The following is a 19,684-nucleotide window of genomic DNA, read 5'->3' as shown; positions in this document are numbered from 1 at the left end:
ATGTAAGTAGGCTGTTTATGTTTTCTTTATGTAAGTAGGCTGTTTACGTTTTATTATCGGCAACGTTACGTAGCGCTCTATATGAAAATCACTGGCTGTGCTGTGTGCAGTCTGTGGCTAGTTTGCATTGTTGTCTGCCATTGTATTGTTGGGCAGCTGGATGTTAACAGCGCATAGCGTTGCGCAGTTAGAGGTGAGCCTCCAGCAGTGGTGGATGTGAGGAGAGAGATGGCGGAGTTTTGAAATTACATATATTATGACTTTTGAAGATATTAAGGTAAATACAGTGTTTGTTCTCTATTAAAATCTTTCATTTGCTAACTATCCCTATTAGTAGTTAGTGCCTTCAGTAGTTTGAATCTTTTATTTAGCTGGCAGTAGTGGCGCTCGCTGTATTGCAGTAGTTCGAGTAATGAAGATTTTTGTGAGTAGTTAGTGCCTTCCGTAGTTTGAATCTTTTATTTAGCTGGCAGTAGTGGCGCTTGCTGTATTGCAGTAGTTCGAGTAATGAAGATTTTTGTGAGTAGTTAGTGCCTTCCGTAGTTTGAATCTTTTATTTAGCTGGCAGTAGTGGCGCTCGCAGTATTGCAGTAGTTCCAGTAACGAAGATTTTTGTGAGGTAAGTGATTTATGGAAGGTATAGGTTAATGTTAGTCAGGGCCATTCTTTTGTAGGGATTATTGGAAGTCAGATTGCGTTGCGCTAAAAATATTGTGTGTCAGGTTAAGCACAGTCTGTCAGTTTAAGCACAGTCTTGTATAATTTTTCTAAGGAGACGTTTTAATTTGTGCATTTCTTTAGATTTGGATTTTTTCCAGTGATTGATTCCCCAACTTGAAAAATGAAATTGCTTTACTTTACTCATATACTGAAGCCTCTGTTGTACAACAGTTGATTGAAAGTAGTCTGAGGCTAAAATTCTTAAAAGTGAAATTATTCATTAATAAACTGGCTCTAACTATTCAGTTTCTTTCTTATGACACTCAGTTAGCATATAAGGAAAAAAAGGAAACAAGGACCCTGCTTGGTAACAATGTCTGAGGACAATGAGGACACAATCGCCCTGAGTTATGTGATTATTATTTAAATAAATTTTATCAATCAAATCACATTCAGTTGTAGTGCTGGGTTAGCCATTAATACTTTCTACCAACGAACAGTTTTACTTCAGTGCTGTAAATCACATTCAGTTGTAGTGCTGGGTTAGCCATTAATACTTTCTACCAACGAACAGTTTTACTTCAGTGCCGTGTGTGCGACGAAACTCGGAGTCGATGACGAATCTGTGTTGCTAGAACTGCTGCTGTTGTTGAAGATGGTAGTATCTTGTGGAGCCACGGCTAATTGCAGGAACGGGCAATCATAATTAATACTGCCTCTTCCGCCCTGTCCTTCCTCCTGCTACTAGGCATCTGGCCGACCCGCGTACATAATGCCGCCGAAATGGTACTCTACTGCGAGAGCGTGAACACCACACTTCCGCACACTACAAAGCGCTGGAACCCGTCTCCTTCTCTCCGCGCGCTCTGCGCAACAACTCCCTACCCAAAGATTTTACAACGCGCAAGCACTGCCATTATGGTTGCTAGTCGATGCAAATAGTAGTTCTTTTGGCTTATCACCAGAGCTTATAAGTTTCACAGTAAGACTCAGATAAATAAAATGAAATGTCAACAGACTTCTGCCTAAATTTACATATACAGTGACGCAGTGTCCTTACTTATTAAAAGAAAGCATTTAAATTACAAATATTTACATACAATTCAGCAAAAAAATTATATATCGGTAGCAGGTGCCATGCATCTTGCATTTTCGGTGTTCCAAGACGATTGGTTTGTTTTCATTTTGAACAAATCCTGCTTTTTGTTTCCTGTTCGCCTCAATTTTGAAAGGTTTTATTTAATCGTTAATTCGTAATGTTTGTTGATTACAAACACTAGCTTCAGCGACAGGGCTTCGGTATAAAAGTGAAACATTCACAGAAGTCAGCCAGTAGAGTAGTAGTTGCAACAAATGACTTTGTGCACGGTGTCACAAAAGTTGTCACTACTGATGTGCCTGATGTGCCCACTTATTGTCAGAAATATTCGTCATTCAGTCCCGAATCCGAGAATTTGTGGACAGTAGTGTGAGGTGTTCATTATTATTGTCTTTTTACCTCTTCCTTTATTTCTGTGGAGAACTTGCATTCAAAATGTTTCACTGTTTCATCACTGTAACTTAGTAGCGCTGTTGTTCTCACTATCTTTATAAGCATGGTGGACCCAAACAGGGAAGATAGCATCTCGCGTAGAAATACCGCAACGCTTTAAGCTTTATTGTAGTTCCCACGTTTGCCGTTAGACTGCAAGAGGTCGATAATACAAAAAGCTTTCCACGTCTCACGTGTCACCCACGTTTGGTTCCATGTGACTATACGGTGCAGGAATGGAATACTGTCAACCTGATAACGTGTTAAGACCGGAAGGAACAACCTTATTTGCTTCGCTTTGTTCTTGTTGCACAGCTGCAGCGCTACACGGCGAGAAAACTTCTTACAGTAATCCAATATGTTGTGCACGACATCCATTACTGTAACAATGAGCATGCTGAGTTTGTGGACAGTCTCTCCCACGTGGATGTGACGGCAGTCTTGAATCAGCCCTACGCTGCGCCACACGCTATCAAAATGGACGTTGGACATTTCGGCCGTCCTGCCCTTTCCTCTTCTCTCGCATCCGTTCCACCTTCATCAAATTCCTTACACGAATGCCACACATCTTGTCGTGCAATTACACTCGCTCCATAAACTTCAACTAGCTGACTATGAACTCCAGCTGGAGACATTTTCTTTAAACGCAAAAACCTTATTACACTTCGCTGTCAACGCCTGTATTTTGAAACTGTATTTCCAACACCCAAAACTCCAGGTGTCAGACACTCAGATCGGTACCAAACGTTGGATGTCGACAGAGTATCAACCAAAACTCCAGTTTAGTTCGCGCTATGTGCTGTCGTCCAGCAGAACGTGCGTAAACGTCAATTAAAAGTAACACCAGAACTAACGGAGCTCAGGAGAAGCATAACTGTGAGTAACTAGTACGTATAGTTTCCATGAGGAAGTTGGTAGAGCGTTAGATCGTCGTACCAAGGTTCACAGCCCAATGGTCCTGGGTTCATATCCCAATGATGACATTTTTTGCTGTGTTATGCGTGAAAGTGTTATATGAGACTATTAATACTACCGCACGTGTGATGCTATTCTTTCTTTATTCTACAGTTCCGATTGTTTATGTTTATTCTGTGAAACTACAAATGCACTAGCTGGTTCATCACGAGTGGTGTCTCTTCTGTCGCACATGCCTGATAGAACACCACACACGTCTATACAAATGTATTCTATAGGTTTGCTACTTTCAGTTAACGAAGCGAAAGCAGAGTGCCAAATGAAAGCTGCTACAAACTCCTAAGTGTTCATTTACATGTCAGGACAATGTTCTCCCGTATAATAGTTTCATGCGTAAACAGTTAAAGCAAACAATCATCAATGGGGTTTGAACATGAGACTTTAGCACGACGGCGTCACTCTCTATCAACTCATCCTCGCGTTATGTGGATAAGTATTATTCACTTTTAAATACCGTTAACGCATGTTCTATTGTGTGACCGCACACAGCACGAACTAAATCGGTGTGTCGTTACTCAACCTACATACAACATCTGGTGCCGATCTGAGTGTCTGGTATCTGGAGGTTTGGATGTAAGCGCAGCAGCACAACCACCTCCATCTGCCAGTCGTTTGAAAGCTTTGATCATCTCATCTGTCTACACATTAACTCACAATGTTACTTATAAACCACCGTTAGCTTCGTTATTTAACTACTAAGGCTACTCCAGATGGCGGCCCGATTGCTTCACAGCTTCTGCACAACCTCCAGTTTCTGCTCACAGAATTTCCTAAACCACCTTCATTTCTGTTGACCATCATGGCTGTAGTCATCAGCTGTATTATTGCTGCTCCTGTATATTTTGCAGTGCCATATACCAACTTTCTATTTGGTTGTCGTCTGGGTATATTGTTAAATAGAAATGCACTTCCTTTGTCCGTTTACCATACGTTCGCATGTCTGCATGCCCCACATACCTGCATTTTATTTTAATCACAGCCACAAATCAGTCTAATAAGTCTAGTCTGTTTTTCTATTTCTCCTAGAAATTCCCAAAACGGGTCTTTTCATTTCTTGTTCAGCAATTCTTAGGTTTTGAGTGGGTCTCTCACTAAATGTTCATGCCTTACTGCCAATAAAATGTGTTCGTGTACATCCATGTACTCCTAAGATACCTTATGAGCCCCTGTGATGCACTAAGCAGATGGTAATACTCACCAGGTGTCCGTAGAATTTCGAAAAAGCTGCACATGCCTGACTCGATCTCAAAGGCGTGATAGCTGTGGCTGGCTATGGGATAGACGCAGCCGCCGTTCCAGTTGGTCAACGCCGTCAGTCCTCTAGAACGGTAACCTCAGTACAGTTGCTGCGCGGAGTGGCCGCGCGGTTTAGGGCGCCATGTCACGGACTGCGCGCCCCTCCCCTCGGAGGTTCGAGCCCCACCTCGGGCAAGGGTGTGTGTGTTGTTCTTAGCATAACTTAGTTTATGTAGTGTGTATGTCTAGGGACCGATGATCTCAGCAGTTGGTCCCTTAGGAATTCACACACATTTGAACATGTTTTTCTGTACAGTCGACAAAACAAAATTGCTGGCTCGGAAAATGTCTAAGTCCCCCACGAGACATTCTCGGCGTGTACAGCCACGTCACAAACTGTAGCAACACTATCGCCCCGTCAGTCCCCATGTTGGGTTGTGGCGGCAACATACACTGAAGAGTCAAAGAAACTGGTACACCTGCCTAAATATTGCGTAGGCCCCCACGAGCATGCAGAAGCGTCCGCAACACAACGTGGTATGTACTCGACTAATGTCTGAAATAGTGCTGGAGGGAAATGACACCATGAATCCTGCAGGGCTAGCCATAAATCGGTAAAAATACGATGGGGTGGAGATCTCTCCCGAACAGCACGTTTCAAGGCATCACAGATATGCTCAGTAGTGTCCATGTCTGGGGAGTTTGGTGGCCAGCGGAAGTGTTTAAACTCAGAAGAGTGTTCCTGGAGCCACTTTGTAGCAATTCTGGACGTGTGGCGTGTCTCATTGTCCTTCTGAAATTGCCCAAGTACGTCGGAATGCCTAATGGTCATGAGTGGATGCAAGTGATCAGACAGGATGCTTACGTGCGTGCCGGCCGCTGTGGCCGAGCGGTTCTAGGCACTTCAGTCTGGAAACACGCGACCGCTACGATCGCAGTTTCGAATCCTGACTCGGGCATGGATGTGTATGGTGTCCTTAGATTAGTTAGGTTTAAGTAGTTCTAAGTTCTATGGGACTTATGACCTTAGATGTTAAGTCCCATAATGCTCAGAGCCATTTCAACCTTACGTGCGTGTCACGTGTCAGAGCCGCATGTAGGCATATCAGGGGTCCCGTATCATTCCAACTGCACACGCCCCACACCATTACAGAGCCTCCACCAGCTTGAACAGTCCCCTGTTGACATGCAAGTTCCATGGATTCATGAGGTTTACTCCATATCAATATACGCTCTTCCGCTCGATACAAATTGAATCGGTACTCGTCTGGATAGGCAACATGTTTCCAATCATCACACAGTCCAATGTTGGTCTTGATGGGCACAGACAAAGCGTAAAGCTTTGTGTTGAGCAGTCATGAAGGGTGAAACGTCCCCTTAGAAAAATTATACATGACTGTGCTTAAACTGACACGCAATATTTTTAGCGCAACGCAATCTGACTTTCAAAAATCCCTACAAAAGAATGGCCCTGACTAACATTAATCTATACCTTTCACAAATCACTTACCTCACAAAAATCTTCGTTACTCGAACTACTGCAATACAGCGAGCGCCACTACTGCCAGCTAAATAAAAGATTCAAACTACGGAAGGCACTAACTACTGATAGGCATAGTTAGCAAATGAAAGATTTTAATAGAGAACAAACAATGTATTTACCTTAATAGTCATCAAAAGTCATAATATATATAGCAGTTCATGACATCCAGTCTTAAAAATTTCAAAACTCCGCCGTTTCTCTCCCCACATCCACCACTGCTGGCGGCTCACCTCCAACTGCGCAACGCTACGCGCTGTTAACATCCAGCTGCCCAACGCTACAATGACGAGTATTACAACAATGCCAACCAGCCACAGACTGCACACAGCACAGCCACAGAGCGCTAAGAAAACCTAAACAGCCTACTTACATAGCCCCCATGCTCCCGACAAAAAATTTTACAAATTGTTTTGGGCACTGGCCAATACATATTTGTTAAAAATTTTTCACAATTACAATAACAAAGAAATCAAATGCACACACATATTGATACAATGTTGGTCAAAAGCTAAAACTTTCTCACATTCCATAAAGACAGTCATGATCGTTCATCACAGTAAAATCGCAGTGTTTTTCTCGAAGTCTGAGCACTAAAAGAAAATGCGCACAGAAGTAGTGGATTTCCAGTCTTGAAGAAGTAGTGTTGTCCTTCTAACGGAAAGACAGTGCTGACTCTTGACATGCTGACAGGTAATGGGCCACAACAGAGCAAACCCACAGCAGAGTCAGTCGAAGTTTTGAAGAATATTGGTAGGTAGGTCATCACAGAGCAGACCCACTGTAGCCCTGGTAGAGATTATGGTATTGGTGGGCCACCAGAGGTGCAGACCCACTGCAGTCCTTGTAGAAATAATGGTATTGGTGGGTCATCAAAGGTGCATACCCACTGTAGACGTTGTAGAGACGGCCAACAGCCATCTGTTGCGACTGTGCAGGTGCACAATCACCATAGAAGAGTCCTGCAGAGAATGTAGCAAGTCCATAAACCACCACTCGTGCACTCACAAAGTTTTTGAATTGTCCTTAGAACCAGCAATGCAGTTAACCAGTCCCTTGCTGAATTATTAACACACGTGCAAGCACAAACAGTCCCAACTTCTCACATATTGTCCATATACTATGACCAACAGAAACGTGTGCAGTGAAATGTAACTTACAAGTTACTTAATTTGATGAACTGGTGTCAATTACAATTTTATAACATAAGAATACAATAACAAAGGTACAAAATACATCATTAAAGAACATAACAATACAGATAACATTTGTAGTAATACGGGCTTTACAAAAGAATCGAAATAACATATACATCAGTGTTACAAGAAATATGACATAAGTAAATACATAAAAGATCAGAATAACTTTTGGAACATCAACTTCACACAAGAGCATTAAAGCAAAACAGAATAAATAATGTCTAAACATATATACGAAGTAAATAACATATTATTAATGCAAATTATATTTGAGGATAACAGTATTCCTCATCATAGTGAATGTAGCTTAGTATTAGAAGAGAAAAAATTCTATGAAACAGTACACAGAGACAGGAAGAAAACAAATACACAAGGGTACACAAACACATAGTGGGATAACACAAAAGGAAAGGACAGGGATTGTTTTCAGTGTAACATTTGGTACTGCAGTCCAACCCAAAACTTCATTCCATAGATCTTTCGTCTTATTTCAACATTTGTTTCCACCAAAAAAAATCCTATCCAAGCATGCTTTCTGTATTTATATGAACACATATTTCTTACATCATTATTTATTTTCCATTATCTTACCTCATCGTTTATTTCCAAGAAAATCATACCTATACCTGCTTTCTGTACTTTTTTCGTATAACTTCTCAATGCATTTCTTCCAATTCATCGCAACTCATTCTCTTATATAGTCTACCCCCTCTTAAGCTAACTTAAATCTACTGAGCTCAGATGCTAAACTAAGGGACGAGGCAATGCAGCAGCGCAAAAAAATTAACAAAAACAGCAAAGATAAAAAATGCAAATTGGCAAAGCAGGAGGCATAAATTAGCAAAGCAAATGCAATATTACAACTAATATAAGGCAATGCGCAGCAAACAAGAAAAATAAATCTGTAGTAAAACTGGCTTAACAGAGTAGTACAAAGTCAAATTCAGTAACATTATGCCTGGCAAACAGCAGCAGCAAATGCAATAACTTATATCTAAACATGACAAAGCTCAAGCAGAAAAAATATTACAGTAAAAATGGCCATGTTTAATACCTATGTCCCATCTTAATACTAGAGTGATGCATCACAATTTATTCTACAAAAGAAATTACCAAGTACTTGAAAAGAAAATTCTGTATGCAATTCCTGTGAAGGGAAATGCCTATTTATGTGCCCTCGTTTTCTTGGAAGTAGATTATAAATTTATTATTGACTGGATCTGTAGGCATAAAATAACTATATTAGTACATCTATTAAATTTTATTTTAACCAATGCTGCAGTGCAGCTAGAAACTAGATATTAAACAAAATGAGTAAATAAATACATAAAGCAAGCCATATGGCATTTCTCTCAACTAGCAAGACAATAGCCGTGAAATGTTTCTCATCGTTTCATTAGGCATTTTAGTAAATATCATAAATTAAGAGCTCCACAGTATAATCATATGTTTGAGCGTGTCGTATTTGCGTTGCTTTCTACAAAGGAATGTCAATAGTGGCGATAATGGCCTCCCTTTTTTTTTCTCCACCTGTGCCTCTGAAAGGCACACACTAACGGCTTTTTTCCAGGCGACTGTCGCACAGCTGGGTGCCCACGATGTATTACGTGCAGGTGGTCACTTAACTTTCTTACCGAAATATTTACGACCCCAGTTTGCACTACAGTGACAGTCTCATATAAAAAATTTTATAGGTCGAGAATTTGCGTTACAAATGTGTAGAAACAAAATCCTGTAAGTATAACAGTGTCCAATAAATTTTCGCCAGCATAGTGATACATTCACACATATACACACATTTCATAAGTCTTAAAGTACGATTCTCGGTTTCCAACATCCTTTTTCACAAACCAGAGTCCATAACCACTACTCATTATTCCTTGCTTTATTACACACATACATATTTGTAGACTCTTCTTCAATATTTCATCATAAAAATACATAGCATAATCAAATTCCTCATATAGCATCAGCTTATTGATCATAAACATATCTCAACAGCATAATACACATCGTCGTCATAGTAATAACATCATAAAAACTCAGTCAAATCTTAAAATCGTCGTAGCTTACTGCAATAATTTCAAAACCTAAAAAGAATTCTCTGCTCATTTCAGTAGTGTCATCCACCTAAAACGTACATTAAAAATCTTGATCCCATACCAAATACATCATTCAAAGCTCTCATGGTATCACAATGGTTCTGAAAAAATACGAACAGTTCACAAAGTATAGACAAAATACAGTTTCATAAGTGTGAAGTTATTCAACTGTGTAATTGTGTAAGCATCTGTCACTGATGTAGTAAAATAAATGTTTGTCTCTCCCAGTTAAATGATCAGATAGCTGTGTAATTCTGTGTTAAATAAATATGGTACCGATATGTAAAGTTGTATAAGCATATACCATATTAGCTAGGGCTCCTTGTGCTTGCCAAACACATGGTACACAAAGTAAGCGTGTACCCCCCTGAGGATTAATGTAATTATACCCTCAGGTGTTACAGATTACAACAATGGAATGAAATGTATCACGGAAAATCTTTGTATCATTGTACTTCAAATATCTTTAAAAATAAATGATTTAAGTACAAAATTAATCACTCAAATAAGTGTACTGTAACGCTAAACTGTGCGTCTTGTTGTAAGATAATCTCTGTGGAAGTGTCGTAGTTATCGTCCTCCGAAAGCTAAGTTCTGCATAAGCCAATGTACTTACCTCATGATAAGTAAGTATCCTTTGCGTATGGATATCTTAGTTATTATGCTTATTGCCGTGATGATGAAAGTACTGTGTTGTAACGTATTGTTGTGCTACGGAAATGGCAGTCTCATTGTAGCTATACCACAAAAGTTACTACTAAAACATGTTTTACTTTCCAGAATAATACAGAAAAACTGTGTAGATATAAAACAGAAACACTGCAAAAGCAACATTATATATTGTCATTCATTAGTAGCGTCGTGATAAAATCGTGTAGCTGTCACATAAACTAACCACTGTGTCATCTGGTATCTCACTGAAAGTACTTTAAATCCAGAATGTATTTTCAAGAAAACCAAAATGTTGCATTAAAATCTCATTAGCAGTACCAGTATATGTTCTAAGTATATAAGCCTTACAGTCGTTATGTAATCGTGCAACTAACAAGCAAGAATGTACACACACAATAACACTGTGATGTCTGTTCACTATAACAATGCATTCGTAATTTCTGTTTAAATAAGTTCTCTTGGTTCTTGATTGGATATTTAACTTCAAACATTGTTGCATGGTAACAGTTTCTAAGTCTGACAATGCATACTAGAAATGTGAAGTGAAAAGTTTTATGGCAAAGACAAAGTTAAAAAGCAGATTATCTTTCAATAAACGATTTCACATGTGAAATGTGGTGTAAACCTTTACTCTTCCTAGTACACAGAGTTTCAACTTTAACGCAGTTATCATGTGGTATACGTCGGATTCTGTAATTGTAAACTAGAAAGAATTTGTGACTCAAGTGTTTCTTCTTATGTGACAATGAATGAGCTTTAATGAGAACTTCCTGACCAATATATAATTTCTTTGCATTTGCTTTACCGTGTAGTTTTCTCCTTTTGTCTGCTGCAGATTTTATATTTTTAAGAGCCAAATCAATTATGTCTTTGTGTCGAAGTTTACGTGTATTCGGGAAAGGTACAAGCTATCTGATTCTCGTCGGTGGTTCTTCATTCTTCAGTACAAGAGTAGGTGGTAAAGCAGTGGAGTCATGAGGCATTGCATTCAGCACGTTTTGAAATAAGTGTACATATCTGTCCCAATGCTGATGCTTTCTGTGACAATAAAGTCTGCAAAGCTTATTGATTTCTTTCATAATCCGTTCGGAGGGGTTACAATGTGGTGAATACAATGAAATAGAAACAGGTTTGATTTTATGATTCCGAAGCATGCGTCACCAAACAGCAGATCTGAATTACGGACCGTTATCTGAAATGACTTTAGCAACGTGGCCAACTTCACGTAAGAAATTTTTAACAAAGGCGTTAGATACAGATCGTCCAGTGGCTTTACGTAAGGGAGTGAAAGAAACAAATTTTGAAGTAAGTTCAACAGCGACTAGAACGTACGAAAATCCATTCGATGTTCTGACAAGGGGTCCCAAAAGATCAACAGCAGCAAATTCTTTTAATTTAGAAGGAATAATAGGAAACAACGGAGCACGATGTGAGATAGTAAATGGTTTCGCCTTTTGACAAAGTTTACAAACAGACAAGACTCTTCGAATTCTCTTTTCCATATTGTTAAAACAACAAGTCGCTCGAAGAATATGATAACAATTTCGTGGACAAAAATGTGCGTAGCTGAAATGAATGTACCAAATGAGCTCATTAACAAAATCGTCTGGAATGCAAAGTACCCATAGCTTATCATCAACAGTGCAGCGTTTGAAGAGTATGTTGTTTCTAAACAGGTAATAATGCCGAATCTGAATGTGTGTCTTTTCATGGCATTTACTTTTGATGTCTTTCCAAATCGGATCTTTATCTTGTTCATGAGCAATGTCCTTTAAAGATGTGGTGATGAAGTTTTCAAAGGTGACTTTCTGAATGTAAAGAATACTGAAATTTTTCTCGAGGTTGCCTTCTGTGTTACTTTTCTCGAGCCCAGCCGGTGCGCGTGACAGTGCGTCCGCAACAATGTTCTCCTTGCCGGGAATGTAGACTATTGTGAAGTGGAATTCTTGCAGAAATAATGCCCAACGTTTTAACCTGTCATGATTTAATTTTGAAGACATAAGAAATTGTAATGCACGATGATCACTGTATACTTTTACGTGCTTACCAGAAAGAAAGAAACGGAATTTGTTAAATGCCCAAACGATAGCTAAAGCTTCTAATTCAGTAACGGAATAATTTTCTTCAGATTTTGTTAGCACTCGGCTAGCAAAAGCAATGGTTTTCTGAACAGTAGTGTCATTTTCTGTGGCTTCTTGAACTAAATGGTCACCAAGACCGACTTTAGAAGAATCCGTGCTAAGGCAGAAATCTTGTGACAGATCTGGATGAGGTAGTATTGGCGCGTTAAGTAGCGATTCTTTCAAAGAATTGAATTCCAACTGTGCTTGTTCGTCCCAGTTCCAAATAGTATTTTTTCCAGTGAGAGAACAAAGTTTTGGTGTAACTAGAATTTGCATATTCAGAAAACGACGGTAAAAATTTACGAGACCTAGAAAACTGCGGACTTGTTTTTTTGTGGATGGAACTGGAATGGCTCTGATTGCTTCTAACTTTTCAGGATCCGGCTGAATGCCTACAGAAGAAATAATATGTCCCAAAATCCTCACCTTTGACCTACCGAATTCAGACTTTTCCAAGTTAACTGTTATTCCAGATTCTGCAAAAATACGTAACAAACTGTTGAGGATGCGATTGTGTTGTTCCCATGAAGCTTCTGCTATTAGAATATCGTCCACATATAAGGTGCTGTGACGTTTTAAGAACTCAGGTAATACGGAATTTAGCCCGTGAATGAATGCTGCCGAAGAAATGTTCAAACCAAAAGGAAGTTTCCGAAACTGATAACAAACGCCGAAACAAAGGAAAGCCGTGTATTTTCTACATTCTGGATGAAGTTCGATCTGATAAAAGCTGGATCTGAGATCAATGAGAGACAACACTTTTACACCATTAAAATTTTGAAGAAGTTCTTCCAACGTTTACAGCCTGTCTGTTTCAGGAATAATGATAGTATTGATTTGTCTCGAATCTAAGACAAACCTGATCGATCCGTTTTTCTTCTCAACAACATGTAATGGATTGTTGTATGAGCTTACTGCAGGCTCAATAATGCCCTTGTCAAGCATAGATTGTATTTCTGTTCTAACACGGTCCCTATAATGTGCTGGAATTACGTATGGTCTAACACAAAATTTAGTATGCTCACAAACACGAAATTGGTATTTAAATCCCTTGATTGTTCCTGTTTTGTGAGTAAAAACTGTGGAATGTGCTTGTAAAATCTCAAAAAGGTCCTGCCTATCAGTGTCATTACAATTCTCAATTGTTTGAATTTTATTCTGAATTAACTCATTAGTTTCAAATATGGCGTCGATATCATCCCTGTCAGTACTTGCAGAGTGATTGGTAGTGTCTAGTTCCATAGAAAATTCCGAACTGTTGTCTAACAGAAGGTAAAGCCGATTAATTTCCTCGTCATGGTTTGAGAGCCAATCTTCAAGCTATTGACTTGCCTTCTTTCTCTAAACTTATTTCACCATCGTGAAAGTTTAAGATTGCTTTGTATTCATTCAAAAAGAGTACTCCCAGTATAATTTCCGTCGATAATAATGGAACAATAAGAAAGTTCATAGAGAAGCTGTGGCTTTGACAAAAGAATTCTAAGTTGGTTTGTTGGCGTACATCTACACTTTTTCCAATGATTGCACCTTGTAATTTAATCTTATGTAACGGAAGTGTGGGGCAATCGTTCGATTTGTTGCATTTGCTAAATGCTGTTTCACTAATTACTGAAATGGGACTGCCAGAGTCAAGTACTGCCGTAAATTTTACGTCATTTACAGTAATGTGAATCACAGGATATGCAATGTTGTTGTGTTTTACGTCGTGTTCCTGGAGTAAGATGTCCCTAATGTATTCCATTTTTACGTAATTACTAGCTACGGCAGCTGTGTCGTCAGTTTCATAAGTACGTTTTGTGGCTTCCAGCGGTATGAATCATTACCTATTGTGTCTTTGTTGGCGCCCGTCGTTATTGGGATTTGGAGATCTAACTTCTACAAATTCACCTTGTCGAGAGGGCCCTGCTCTGTTTGAATCCCGCCAGTTCTGATGCAATTCAGGTCTGCCATTACGATCATATCGTCTGTCGTCATGTCGGTAGATTCCATTTCTTGTCGGTCACGTGGTGGAGAATTTCTGCCTGAATCGTAACTGCGCGCTGGACCGTTGCATCTGAAGTTATTCTGTCTCCCTTGATAATAATTATTTTGGTTCCCATATTGTCTGTTTCTCTGATTGTCTCTGTGATAGTCATTACTGCGGAGAAGTGATCTTTCCCAGTAATTATTACTGCTCTGCCAACGGTTGTCATACGGGTGGTGTCTGTTTTGGTCACGATTTATGTTGTAAGAATAGCCTTGTCGTGTATTATTTCTGTCATGGCGGAATTGTGACAGATGTGACCTGTAATTGTTGTGCTCCTGTTTTCACGTTCCGCGATTGTCAGTGTCAATTTCCAGTTCTTGTAACAGTTCCTGAAAAGCTTCAATGTCGTCTTTGCAACGTCCTGCCAAAATAATATGTCGTAAATGTTAGGTAATTTGATTAAGCAAATGCGGATGAGTTCTGAGGGGCTGTATGGGTTTGACAGGTACTGATTCTTGTGCAACATGTCTTCAAAATATTTCACAAGACTGTAAAATTCAGATTGTTCGAAATGTTTCATCATTATGATGCTATGTTTTACTCGGTCTTGTGTAGCTTGAGACCAATATTCTGAGAGGAAGGCATGGTAAAATTCTCCTTCACTGTGACAATCGTGAATGACCGATCGCATTCTTACAGCTGGTTCATTCTCTAAATAGCCATAACCTGTGCTCTAATGACCAGTTGGGAGGAAAACAATGAGAGAATTGATGGAGCCATGCTTGTGGATGAATGTCGTTGGCAGAATTCTTAAATGTTTTAAATTTACGTGTAGTAATGAACAGCTTATAGTCAAAGTCATCATGTTGGAGAGTCGCATATCAGTCATTGTTGCGTCGTTTCGGCGGTTCCATTTCAAAATTCGGTGCACCTTGCCAATTTCTTTCATAATTTCCGAAGTGCCCTGAGTTATTATTTTGTGGCTGTTCCGTATTTCTATGTCCCTCTTCCCGTATTGGAGCGCGAGTGGCCTCTGAAATACGTAATTCTTGTATTACCTGTGTCAGCTGATCTTGTACTTCCCGGATTTCTCTTTGGTGTTGTGTATTAATTTGATTCTGATTTTGTTTGAATTTCCTAATTTGTTCGCACTCTTCTGTGTCACTAAAGACTACCGGTTTTGTGGCATTCAGATTATCATCTACCTTCGTAGATAAATTATTTAGCTGATCCGAAAGTTCAACTACTTTCTCTGACAATGAACTAATTTCCTCCATGTGTCTTTCTGAACCAATTTTCAGAGTATCTACTGTGTCCTTCAAGTTTTCCTGAGTTTTTGTAAGTTGCGTAACCGAATCGGTAGATGCAACTGAGTCAATTTTGGCTTGCAAGGTCTCATGATTTTCGTGAACAATAGTTTGCAGTTCTTTTATGGCTGCTTCGTGATTCTGTAATGCATTTTCATGCCGCGAAAAAATAGGTTGAAAATGCTCACAAATTTGTGTTTTTACGTCATTACAGACTTTTTGACATTTTGATTCAATGTTATGTAACTCAGTATTTAAATCTTCAAGTGTTTGTTCAAGCGTGGTGTCTAACTTCCGAAGATTTTGTTCCATTGTGTCTAACTTTTGAAGCTTTTACTGTGTTTGTCTCTGATTTTGTTCCATTGTGTCTAACTTTTGAAGATTTTGTTCCATTGTGTCTAACTGTTGCTGTGTTTGTCTCTGGTGTTGTTACATTGTGTCTAACTTTTGAAGATTTTGTCCCATTGTGTCTAACTTTTGAAGCTTTTGTCCCATTTGTTGCATTAATTGTAATAACAATGCACTGGTGTCTGAAACATGTTCCTCGGTGCTATTCGACAATGCATTTGAACCGGCAATATTCGCATTTTGAAAAGCAGGAAATGTGTCTTGACTTATTTGATAAAACGGCGAGGACGCAAAACCTGAATCTACAGTATTTGCAGGATTGTGTCCTGTCATTTCGGATTCCTGAGGCAAGCTGTTGCCGACCGATCGATCGATAATGCTTCCCTGTTCACTAATTGTTTCACTGCCTACACCATTATTTGCAGTCCGCTCCATTTCCCTATGCACAATTACCAAATTACTACTTTGAACATTAGTTAATTCATTACACGGTGGCGCTAACACACTGCTTTCGTCTTCACTGTCATTTCTCAGTTTACTTTGGAGCCTAGTACTACGTTTTTCACATGCCATTATTGTCACAATATTTCACACGACAACACAGAAAAGCACAATTTGAAGAGCAAAATAAGAAAACACATTAACATACCATTGAAAATAATATCTCGTTAATTGCAAGCGCAGCTGCGAAATACTTGATGCAAATCTACATGCATGCCACAACTGTTTTACCGTACAAGAATGAAAAACTACAACTACAATGGAAATTCTCTCTACAATTACGCGCTAGCAATAAACAAAGGCTGCACTAATTGCACAAACTACAAGAAAAAAATCAGAAGATTCCAGTGAGGTATCCTAGGCTAAGGGTCGACATATGAAACGTCCCCTTAGAAAAATTATACATGACTGTGCTTAAACGGACACACAATATTTTTAGCTCAACGCAATTTGACTTTCAAAAATCCGTACGAAGGAATGGCCCTGACTAACATTAATCTATACCTTTCACAAATCACTTACCTCACAAAAATCTTCGTTACTCGAACTACTGCAATACAGCGAGCGCCACTACTGCCAAAATGATTCAAACTACGGAAGGCACTAATTACTGATAGGCATAGTTAGCAAATGAAAGATTTTTATAGAGAACAAACAATGTATTTACCTTAATAGTCATCAAAAGTCATAATATATATAGCAGTTCATGACATCCAGTCTTACAAATTTCAAAACTCCGCCATTTCTCTCCCCACATCCACCACTGCTGGCGGCTCACCTCCAACTGCGCAACGCTACGCGCTGTTAACATCCAGTTGCCCAACGCTACAATGGCGAGTATTACAACAATGCCAACCAGCCACAGACTGCACACAGCACAGCCAGTGATTTTCATACAGAGCGCTAAGAAAACCTAAACAGCCTACTTACAAGGATACACGATTGGGCCTTCGGCTCCGAAAGCCCGTATCGATGATGTTTCGTTGAATGGTTCTCGCGCTGACACTTGTTGATGGTCCAGCATTGAAATCTGCAGCAATTTGCGGAAGGGTTGCACTTCTGTCACATTGAACGATTCTCTTCAGTCGTCGTTGGTCTCGTTCTTGCAGGATCTTTTTCCGGCCGTAGCAATGTAGGAGATTTGATGTTTTCCCGATTCCTGATATTCACAGTACACTCGTGAAATGCTCGTAAGGGAATCTCCCCACTTCAGCGCTACGTCGACTATAAGACCAAGTTCAAACTCACTTAAATCTTGATAACTGCCATTGTAGCAGCGGTATCCGATCTAACAATCTGTCAACAGATCTCTTCTTCTAGTCAGGTTGTGCCACTAATTTCCTTTCTCCCCAATTACATTCAGAACATCCTCATTAGTTAAGTGTTCTACGCATCTAATCTTCAATATTTTTCTGTGACGCCACATTTCAAAAGCTTCATTTCTTTTCTTCTATGAACTGCTTATCATTCGCGAATAACTTCCGTACGAGATTACACTCCAGACAAGTTCCTTCAGATAAGACTGCCTAACTCTATATGTTCGATGTTAACAAATTCCTTTTCTTCAGAAACCTTTCCTGGCTATTGCTACTCTACATTTAACATCTTCTCTAACTCGGCCATCATCAGTTATTTTGCTACCCAAATAGCAAAACTCATCTATTACTTTCAGTGTTTCATTTCCCAATCTAATTCGCTCAGCATCGACTGATTTAGTTCGACTACATTCCATTATCCTTGTTATGCTTCTGTTAATGTTCACCTTATATCCTCCTTTCAATAAACAGTCCATTCCGTTCAACTGCTCTTCCAAGTCCTTTTCTGTCTCTGATAGAATGACAATGTCTTCGGCAAATCTCGAATTTTTATTTCTTCTCCCAGAAGTTTTATTCTTCTTGCAAATATTTCTTTCGTTCCCTTAACTGCTTGCTCCATGTACGGACCGAATACCATATGAGATAGGCTACAGCCTTGTCTCACTATCTTCTCAGCCACTGCTTCCTTTCATATCCCTCGACTCTTATAATTGCATTTCGCTCCCTGTATTTTACCTGAGCTGTCTTCATGATTTCAAAGGGAGTCAAAAGTTTTACTTGGGTCTACAAATGCTATGAAAGTTGGTTTACCTTTCATTTACTTATCTTCTAAGGTAAGTCGTAAGGTCGGTATTGCCTCGCGTGTTCTACACTTCTCCGGAATCCCAAATGATCTTTCCCGAGGTCGGCTTCTACCAGTTTTTCCATTCTTCTGTAAGGAATTCGTGTTCGTATTTTGCAACCATGATTCTTTAAACTGATAATTCGGTAATATTCTGACCTGTCAGCAAATGCCTTCTTTGGAACAGGAATTATTACATTCTTCTTGAAATCTGAGAGTACTCCACCTGCCTCTTACATCTTTCATACCAAAAGTATCTGGCTCACCCAAGACTACCAGTAGTTCTGACGGAATGTCGTCTACTCCCGCGGCCTTATTTCGACTTAGGTACCTCAGTGCTCTGTCATATTCTACTCGCAGTGGCATATCTCCCGTCTCATTTTTATTTACTTCCTCTTCTATTTCTGTTACCCATGTCCGTTGTACAGACGTGCTTTGTACTCCTTCCACCTTTCAGTTTTCTATTCATTGCTGAAGACTTCTTTTGCATCTGAGCTCTTGATATTCATATAGCTGCTTTTCTCCACAGGCCTCTTTAATTTTCTTCTAGGAAGTGCCTATCTTTCCCTAGTGAAAATGCCTTTCAATCGAAACATTCGTCCTCTATTTATTTCTGGTTAGTCATTTTATACTTCCTGTTAATCTCATTTTTTAGTCGTTTGTATTCTCTTCGCCTGCTTCATTTACTGTGTTCTTATGTTTTCTCCTTTCATCGGCTAAATTTAATATGTCGTGTGTTATCCAAGAATTTCCACTAGACCTTGCCCCTCTGCTCCCTTCACTATTTCATCTTCTCTCTCTCTCTCTCTCTTCTGATATATTCCTTTTCCCTGTTCTTTCAATACTTGCCTAATGCTCCTTCTAAAATTCTCAACAACCTCTGGATCTTTCAACGTGTCCAGGTCCCATAACCTTAATTTCCTACCTTTTTGCAGTTTCTTAGGTTTTAATACGCAGTTCATAACCAATAACATGTGGGAAGCGTCTACATCTGCCGCTGTAAATAGCTCACAATTTAAAACCTGACTCCGAAGTCTCTGTCTTACCATTATATAATGAATCTGCAATCTTCCGGTGTCTCCAGGTCTCTTCAAAAATTGGTTCAAATGGCTCTGAGCACCATGGGACTTAACATCTGAGGTCACCAGTCCCCTAGAACTTAGAACTACTTAAACCTAACTAACCTAAGGACATGACACATATCCATGCCCGAGGCAGGACTCGAAACTGCGACCGTAGCGGTCGCGCGGTTCCAGACTGAAGCGCCTAGAACCGTTTGGCCACTCCGGCCGGCCCAGGTCTCTTCCACGTATACAGTCTTCTTATGATTCTTAAACTATGATTAAATTATGTTCTATGCAAAATTC

This window comes from Schistocerca cancellata, chromosome 2 (assembly GCF_023864275.1).
Source record: "Schistocerca cancellata isolate TAMUIC-IGC-003103 chromosome 2, iqSchCanc2.1, whole genome shotgun sequence".
NCBI lineage: Eukaryota > Metazoa > Arthropoda > Insecta > Orthoptera > Acrididae > Schistocerca > Schistocerca cancellata.
This window is presented reverse-complemented; position numbering follows the sequence as displayed.